This window comes from Hibiscus syriacus, unplaced genomic scaffold (assembly GCF_006381635.1).
Source record: "Hibiscus syriacus cultivar Baekdansim isolate YM2019G1 unplaced genomic scaffold, ASM638163v2 tig00111582_pilon, whole genome shotgun sequence".
Classification (NCBI taxonomy): domain Eukaryota; kingdom Viridiplantae; phylum Streptophyta; class Magnoliopsida; order Malvales; family Malvaceae; genus Hibiscus; species Hibiscus syriacus.
In genome coordinates this window covers 8,577,085-8,586,683 of record NW_024063126.1, presented here as the reverse complement: position 1 = coordinate 8,586,683, position 9,599 = coordinate 8,577,085, and the positions used below count along the sequence as shown (strand labels likewise).

The 9,599-nt window shown below is 35.5% G+C and overlaps 1 pseudogene; it reads left to right on the top strand.

Annotated features, from left to right (window-relative positions):
- Nucleotides 1-1,510: 1,510 nt before the first annotated feature.
- Nucleotides 1,511-9,599, top strand: part of LOC120165420 — a 41,808-nt pseudogene continuing 33,719 nt past the window's right edge.

Sequence of the window (9,599 nt, the reverse complement as noted above, 5' to 3'; positions counted from 1 at the left end):
CCTTGTGAGGATTTTCTTGTAAGTTTGCAAATTTGTATGTTCTCTTTGGGAGAGAGTTTTCTTAAGAATTTAGGGTATAATTCTTGAGGGTTTGTAAGGTTACTCTGTCCTTAAAAGAAAGACAAATTAGTGAATTTGTGGAAAATCCTTAGTGTGGATAGCTAAGGTAGTAGACGTAGACTTTGGTTGAGAAAGTCGAACCACTCTAAATCACTATGCAAATCTTTTCAATTTTCTGCAAAAGCTTCCACCAAAAATTTTAATTGCCAATTCATCCCCCTCTTGGCCGATTCCGTCGATCGATTAACTCAACAGGAGTAGTTTTGTTATTACGTGGATAAGATAGAATATGGTGAACAAGTGTCACCATAAGAACGTTAAAAAGATCAAATGATGTAGTGAGAATTGTAGAAGAGTTCAAGAATAAGTGAATCGGTGACAAGTGTATAAGATATATAAAGCCAAAGCTTTTGAGTTTGAAATAGGGAAATGTAATGTGTATGCATAAGAGTACAATTTGATAAGTTGAGTAAATAGTTGTTAAGTTAATCTAAAGGAAAAGGATGTACGCAAGTGGTTTATGGAAAAGTTGTGCTAAATTTTTTAAGAAAGCTCAGAAGGATTAAGAGAATTAGTATTTCATAAATTTAGTACTATCGAAGAGAGACATAGATTAGGATTTTTGAACTATAGACTCGGTTTGAATCAGTTGTATTCCATGTTGAAAGATTAAATTTGATGAAAGTCAGACTCACTTAAGTAGTAGAGTCTGGTATTGGAAAAGTAAATAAGGAGTTAAAGATAGATATGAAGTTAAGATATGAAAGTGGGGGAATGGATTAAGAGTTCTGTTAGAAATGATGTAAATTGAAAAAGAAAAAGTATTTAAAATGGATCATGTAATGTGAACATTATTTTGGAAGAGTTTAAGAATGTGTACATCGGTGATTAGCTTACAAGACAAAGGAAGCTGGAAAGTTGAGTTTGAGTAAAGGAAATTGCATAGTGTATGAGTAAGAATGTGGGTTTGATAGGTTAAGTAAATTATTGGTGGATTAATTATGTCTGGAAAGAATGTATATAAATGGTTCGGGGAAAGTTTGCGCTCTATAGTTTTAATTTTTTAATTTAATCACTAAATTTATAAATTACTCTTATTTTGTTTTAGTCAATCTTTTATCTCTCCATGTGTTGACTTGGCTTTTTCTATTAACTTTTAAGTCATATAAAAACCAACTCAGATTTTGATCACTACTCATTGCGATCTATCATCGCATTATTCGTTGTCGTCGACGGTTGTTAAAAGACTGACTTAGTTGGGTCAATGTAGATAGCATAGAATGTCAAGTAAATTCATTTATGCCATGATGATATACGGTATGCTTAAGCCATGGAAAATAATAAATATATGTTTTGCATTTTTTAATTACCATTAATTTTTTCAAATTATTATATTTAACAAAAATCAACCATACAGTCAAATTCAGAACTGTTCACGAATCATATGATTATGCAATCCAGGCCACAGAAGCTGCAAAAACATAAGTCAAAGCATATTGAAGAAGTAAATCTGATATTCTCCCGGGACCTGATGGTGTTCGGAGCCAGGACTTGGAAACTGCTAGGCAACAAAACATAAGTCAAAGCAGATTGGCGAACTCGATGCTGTGAAACAAGAATTGAGGAAGCTTCGTCAGGACTGCAGTGTATCCTTATAAGTGAAAATTATGGCCTTCAACCAAATGGAAGAAGCTAAAGATTCGGCTAAGGTTGACATTGAGAAGGTTGGAGAGCTTTCAAAGAAAATTTCATCATTACAGGGATTGATTGGACAAGTGAAGCTTGCATCTCTTGAAGCACAGTAAGAACAAGCTAAATTTTTGCTGAAAAGATAAGGCAGAGTCAGTTGTAAAAAGCTACCATTGAAGAGTCGACTAAGAAGTTATTAGCTTTAAAGAGTCAATTTGACCCGGAGCTTACACGAAATCTTGAAGCACAACTTTCAAAAATAGTTAATCAGATTGGGACTTTGTAGAAGCAAATGGAGAATGCAAAGGCTTTTGATTTGGACTCTGTGCGAACCGTTACCTTGGAGCTAGATAGAGCTAAAGAATCACTGTAAAAAGTTGTTGAAGAAGAAAACTCATTTAGACATATGCTGGAGTCTCTCAAGTTGGAGATAGAGTGTGAAGAAAGAACATTCGGAACTGCAGGAGAAGGAAATAGAAGCGGAGTCCATTGCTGAGAACTACATGTTCACCTACAAAAAAATAAATCCGAGCTTGAAGCTTTCCTTGTAGAGGAATCCAAAACAAGAGGTTCATGTGAAAAAATGATTTCAACCCTCCAATAAATAATGGTGGAAACGAAAAATGCACGGCAAGAAGCAGAATGTATGAAAAAGGAAGCCGAGAAGTTAAAGTCGGAAGCTGAAGCAGAAAAAATGGCATTCAAGGAAGTTGGTAAGCAACTGAGAGCTGTTCTTGAAGAAGTTAAAGATGCGAAAGAAGCTGAGATAAGAGCACTTGATCAGATAAAGATGCTTTCCGAGAGAGCAACCGCTGCACGTTACTCGACCTCTGAATCTGGAGCCAATATCACAATCTTCAGGGAAGAATTCGAGCCTTTGAGCCATAAATTAAGTTGAAGAGTGTAATAATTTAGCTGAAATGAAAGTGGCAGCTGCCATGGTTCAGGTGGAAGCCTTAAAGGCTAGTGAAAAGGTGGCCCTCAAGAGGTTAGAGTCGACTCAAAAAGAGATTGAAGATATGTAGGTTGCAACTACAGGTGCTTTGAGAGTGCAGAGATGGCTGAAGCAGCAAAGAGAGTAGTGGAAGGAAAGCTCCGAAGGTGGCATATAAGGGAACAGAAGAAAGCAGCTGAAGCTGCATCCCGGATTCTATCAGAAACACACATGCCGACCTAATCATCCCTACGGCATTACAGAATTCAAGATGTGAACCCACCAGAGAAAATCATTCATGTACAAAAGTTGGATAAAGAGAGGCCTTCTGTCTCAAAAAAGGTCCTTTTACCTAATATCAGTGGTATCTTCAACCGAAGAAAGAACCAAATCGAGGGTGGAACACCCTCTTATCTGCCTGGTGAGAACTGAGGCATTTGCCAGATCTTTGTACTTTTATCAATGGTTGAGAGAAATATGTCTATGTTTGTGTGAATCTGTTTGAGGAATTTAAAGTGGAATATCTGAGGATTAGTTTGCAAGGAAATTTTATGCCACTCATAGACTATCAGAAACAACTAGAATCCGTGTTCCAAAATATCCTTATGACCAATGAAAGGATCTATGCAATCCTTCATGAGGATGAGAACCTATCTTTTCTTGTGAGATGCAACCCTTGACAAGAGAAGTTACATGTTCCTGAGATGTATGGCATGAATTGTAACACCCCAATTTAGGGGCTAAATTTTAGAAATTATAAAGTATTGGATTTAATTGGTATTTTGAAAGAAACGGTGGATTAAATTGTAAAATTTCAAAGTTGCCAGACCGTTTTAAGAAGTGCAGGAAGTTCAGTGACTAAACTCATGGTTTACCTATTTTTTTATCGGATGAATTATAAACCCCTTCCCTGATCAATTTCCAGAATATTTTCCCATTTCCCTTCCCCCGTTAACCCTCATTTCAACTCCGATCTACTCATCGTCCGACCTTCGATCGGCAAATCGAAACCACCATCGTGTTCGTTATCGACCAATGAACAAAACCCCTCAAACCTTTCGTTGTGAATCAGCGCCGGTCGTCGTTAATTTCAATCGAAAGTATCATCGGTTTTCACTCAATTTCAGTTCGTTTTTTGTCGATTCGCGACGATCCAACCATCCGTTTTCGACACCTCCCGCACCATCATTTTCCTTGCATCATTCCGAGTCCACTAGTGTCCTCCGTTTCTCCGTTGTCGCCGACGTATGGAGGGGTGAGAAAGTCAAAGTTTTCGATGTTTCAGAATCGAGCTCTCCACCGTTCAAAATTGTAAACCAAGCTTGGTAAGTGTCTCAAAATGCCTTAAAATAATTTTTAGGATTTTTTCCGAGAATTTTCCGACAGCGTATCACTGTTTATGCGCTGCCACTGTGCATTAGGGGTGTTAATTTTGTAATTAGTTTCTGTTACGGTGATATTTGTGTAAAATTCGGGTGTTAGTTTTGTAAATATTTGTAGAAGGTGGCTAATTTTGTAATTAATTTCTGTTAGGGTGATATTTATATAAAACGGTCGACTGTTGACCGTTGATTTGCGTTGACCGGCGTTGACCAAAACTTTGACCGTCGTTGACCAGGCATTGAACGGCCTTTGACTTTGATCGGGTATACCTATTCTGATGTTATTCGACGTCCTGAATCTGTTTTGCCAAATTCAAACCCGATAAGTTGGTTTTCACTAATTAATCACCCGATTCGATCCGTTTTTCGGAATTAAGCCCCATTTTTTTTATGAAATGTTTATTGTTATGTATTTGAAGAATTATTGAGAGTTAAATTAAAGATCGAGGGCATTCGAATGGAATGTTTATGGTCGATCAGTATGGCATAAAAATCGAGGTAATACATTACTACCTCTTTTTACTTTATAGAACATGTTGGTATTGGTAAATGCATGAATGGAAATGTTTGGTCTCATATGTGTAATTAATGAAGGTCTACACTCTATACGAATGCGGTAGAAAGTAAGTAACTGAATATGGCTCAGATGACTATTATAAGAATTGGAGGACAATTGGAATTAAATTACAAGTTCTGGAATTAAGTGACAAAAGAATCAACCATATATATGTAAATTATAATTTATTTCATCAAAGGTACTTGGATGGGAAATTATGAGAATACTCTGGTAGGTTAAAATTACGAAAATACCCTTATGTTGAAAAAATGATAAGAATTGTCCTTGGAAGTTGATTGATAACTCTGAAAAGACTTATTGGTCTGATAAAACTACAGATGTGCATAAGAAATGTTAGTTTTAATTGGAAAATTTGGATAATCGGTTTGTAACCCCAAGAGGGTTTATGCACGATACTAGAAGTCTGTTAAGGAATCATTTCAAGATTGGAGAATGTTCTGAAAAGAAATTAACCATATGATCTCTAAATTATAGTTATTTTCGTAAAGAGTTAATACCGAAACTATTTGGTTAAGAAATTATGAAAATGTCATTGAAAGTTAAAAATAGTCCGAGTTGACCCGGAATGAGAAAGTACTTTGAGGATTTATACTTAACTCGATAAATTACAGATTTAATTGTTAAGATCCTATCTTGGTATAGAAAAATTCATGATATTCCGTTTGTAAAATCTGAGAAGGCATTTGATCCGAAAATATTCGTGTTACGAGTAAATACCTGAAGAACAATTTATCGGGGGTGTTCTTTTGTAAGAATTATTCAAAAGGAATGAAATAAATGACAAGATTGAATTTAATAGTAAAATTGGACGGAAGGAAATAATTGAAATACACTGAATATATAAAATAACCAAAATACCCCAGGAATAAAAATGACTCAAGAATATCACCAAGCCCAGGAATGAATGGACATCCTCAAGCTTTGAAATGAATGGAAAAATATTGAGTAACAAAATAACCAAAATGCCCTTATGGTCTAGATTAAGTAAATGTCTTGGATTAATTAAGGAATCTAAATAAATATGGATATGTTACTGTTCTTAAAAGTTATGGATCACATATTAAGCCGAGCAACCAATGCTAGTGTTATATCAGTAACTGAACGACATAGAAGTCACTTGAATGCGTGTTCGTCTTCTCAAGTTTGGATCGATGATAATTGTGTAAGTGCTTAGCTCATCTCAACTCTACAGTGCTTTCGGTACTAAGAAGTGGATATTCATGAGACAAAATCAACCACGAATATCAGATTGAGTAAATTAAACTGAAAGAAATTACAATATGTATCTGAAATTTAGAAACGTCTGTATTACTCCGAAAAACTCTAAAGTAACTGGGATAGACATGATTGCTAAATGAACTAAGTAACCTCAATGGCTGAGGTTTAAATAAGTAATTTGGATGAATTTGGAAACACTGTTGAATTTACGTGATGAGTTGTCCTTATGGGTCATGAACCATGAATCAAGTACGCCAGTATGGTCAGATATAGTTGAAACGTGGTAATGGAGTAAAGACCATTGAAATATTTGTTTGTCTCCTTAAGACTTATTCGATAATAATTCTGAAGATGACTTATGGTCAAGAATTATTGGTATTATAGAGTGAATACCAGAAAGGGAAATGAATTGACCAGTCGACAGACATCAGTTCTAAGAGTTGTTCAGCTCAAGTTGTTCGATAATCAGATCGATTGTCAAGGATGGTAATTGCCCTGAATATTTGTTTCTTCTTTTTCGACTCAAATCACTCCGGTTATTCTGGATGCACATGAAAACATAGTGGGATTCTAAAGTATCAACCTTAAATGTCTGATTAGATCGATTAGTAACCGATTCTCTTCAATAGGACCTCGTTCCTGGAATCTGATCAAATTGCATAAGTTTTCTGTTATCCATACTGATGACTACAAAATGTCTCTGATAAATATTGGGATTTCTCTAGTGTGTTCTTTATATTTTAATAAACTATTTTATTGTTTTAACATGAGGTACACTAAAATTTATGGTTACTATTTTATGGATGAACCAACTTATTGGTGATGGCTTATGGAATTCTATCAATGTATAAATTGTATCTTGGAGATACAAATTTGTAAAGTACAACTCTGATCAAGCTGGAATATTTTTATGGACCTAATGTGACTCTTAGGTAGGCTCTGCGGCCCTGAGATCATTCTCGGGTAGGCCCTGTGGCTTTAAGATGTGTTCTTAGGTAGGCCCCGTGGCCTCGAACTTTCTTGGGTAGGCTCTCAGGCCCTAAGATGTTCCCTTAGGTTAACTCTTTATACGATGGTTTTAAAATACGAGTTTAAAAAGCTCCACTACAGTATGGCTTATGGGATTTACTGAACTATCATTTGATTAGTGTACCTATTATGATTTTATCGTACTGATGGAACACACTAGACATCCTATTCTATCTCCTGAAAATGTGATATTATGAATGCTTCTTACGAACAGAGATATTCATGGCTTATATTCGTTTAATTACTAGTGGAACTCCAGATTAATCCGAAAATCGATATATATTTGATTAAATAAGAAATGATATGGCTTTCCATTTATCGGTATGTCTTGTATCAACATCTGGTAGTTCTGTATTAATGAGCTTTTCAAAGCTCACTCTATTACTCACCATTGCAGGTTAAAAGAATTGTACAAGTACAACTATCAACATCAGTAAGGGAGTTCTTCCGGCGTTGCTTGCAGAGTATGGTGCATGTGATTAGGGGGCAAGTAGATTGTATTTTGTTTTATATCTGAGTTTGAAAAATCTGTTTAATTGCTGAACAATAATAAATCATTTTTTGATTTTACATGTTTTAAGAAAATTTTTAAATTTTCTGCTATTTTTACAGTGGGTCACTCCGGTGGCCCTAATATGACACTTCAGATCGGATCGGGCTACCGCATCGGTCTGAGGGGGTTACATTTAGTGGTATCGGAGCTATTGTTGAGTCAAATTTTTCAAGATAGATTGGCCGGTAAAATTTCAAAAGATGTCTTATCAGTATATGCCCCTAGACTACAATCGTACTTCTCTGAGCCAGAACTTCATGGCTGAGTCCCTATATGTAACGAGTAAACCGAAGTTTCTATTCGTTAAGGCTATACTTGTATAAAAAAGAATACTATTAACATATGGCTAAAAGCTGTAAAGTACCTCACGAGCCATGTGAGAGTTATTCATCTGAGAAATTCCGACTCGACTCCGGAAATGAAATTGGGATATGCTACTTCTCTATGAGCCTATTTTAATGACCAAGAATGAATTGATTCTTCAAGGAAATTTTTGTTCGGATTCTTTTATTGAAATGAGTAAAAGTTCTGATAAGAATGTATGCTCAGTTGGTTAAGGATTAGTAAAGAACTCGCATTTTTGTAAAAGCTACTTGAAGATATTCAAGAATTGATGGAAGTTTTATTTATGCAATTATGTGACATAAATAAATTTCGAGGACGAATTTCTTTTCAGGAGGGGAGAATTGTAACACCCCAATTTAGGGGCTAAATTTTAGAAATTATAAAGTATTGGATTTAATTGGTATTTTGAAAGAAATGGTAGATTAAATTGTAAAATTTCAAAGTTGGCAGACCGTTTTAAGAAGTGTAGGAAGTTCAATGACTAAACTCATGGTTTACCCATTTTTTATGGGATGAAATATAAACCTCTTCCCCGATCAATTTCCAAAATGTTTTCCCATTTCCCTTCCCCCATTAACCCTCTTTTCAACTCTGATCTAATCATCGTCCGACCTCCGATCGACAAATCGAAACCACCATCGTGTTCGTTGTCGATCGATGAACAAAACCCCTCAAACATCTCATTGTGAATCGTCTCCGTTCGTCGTTAATTTCAATCAGAAGTATCATCGGTTTTAACTCAATTTTAGTTGGTTTTTCGTCGATTCACGATGATCCGGCCATCCGTTTTCGACACCTCCCACACCATCGTGTTCCTTGCAGCATTTTGAGTCCACCAGTGTCCTTCGTTTCTCCGTCGTCGCCAATGTGTGGAGGGGTGAGAAACTCAAAGTTTTCGATGTTTCAGAATCATGCTCTCCGCCGTTCAAAATTATAAATTGAGCTTGGTAAGTGTCTGAAAATGGCTTAAAATAATTTTTAGGAATTTTTTTGGGAATTTTCCGACAACGTATCACTTTTCACGCATCACACGCACCGCCACTGCACATAGGGGGTGTTAATTTTGTAATTAATTTCTATTAGGGTGATATTTATGTAAAATTCGGGTGTTAGTTTTGTAAATATTTGTAGAAGGTGGATAATTTTATAATTAATTTCTGTTAGGGTGATATTTATGTAAAACGGTCGACTGTTGACCATTGACCTGCGTTGACCATTGTTGACCAGAACTTTGACCGTCGTTGACCGGACGTTGAACGACCTTTGATGTTGACCCGGTATACCTATTCAAATGTTTTTCAACATCCTAAAATTGTTTTTGTGGTCTGTTTAGCCAAATTCGAACCCGATAAGTTGGTTTTCACTAATTAATCACCCGATTCGATCCATTTTTTAGAATTAAGCCCCGTTTTTTATGAAATGTTTATTGTTTTGTATTTGAGGAATTATTGAAAGTTAAATTAAATATCGAGGGCGTTCGAATGAAATTTTTATGGTTGATCAGTATGGCATAGAAATCGAGGTAATACATGACTACCTCTTTATGTTTTATAGAACATGTTAGTATTGGTAAATGCATGAATGGAAATGTTTGGTCTCATATGTGTAATTAATGAAGTTCTACACTCGATATGAATGCGGTAGAAAGTAGGTAAGTGAATATGGCTCAGATGACTATTATAAGAATTGGAGGACAGTTGGAATTAAATTACAAGTTCTAGAATTAAGTGATAAAAGAATCAACCATGGATATGTAAATTATAATTTATTTAATCAAAGGTACTTGGATGAGAAATTATGAGAATACTCTAT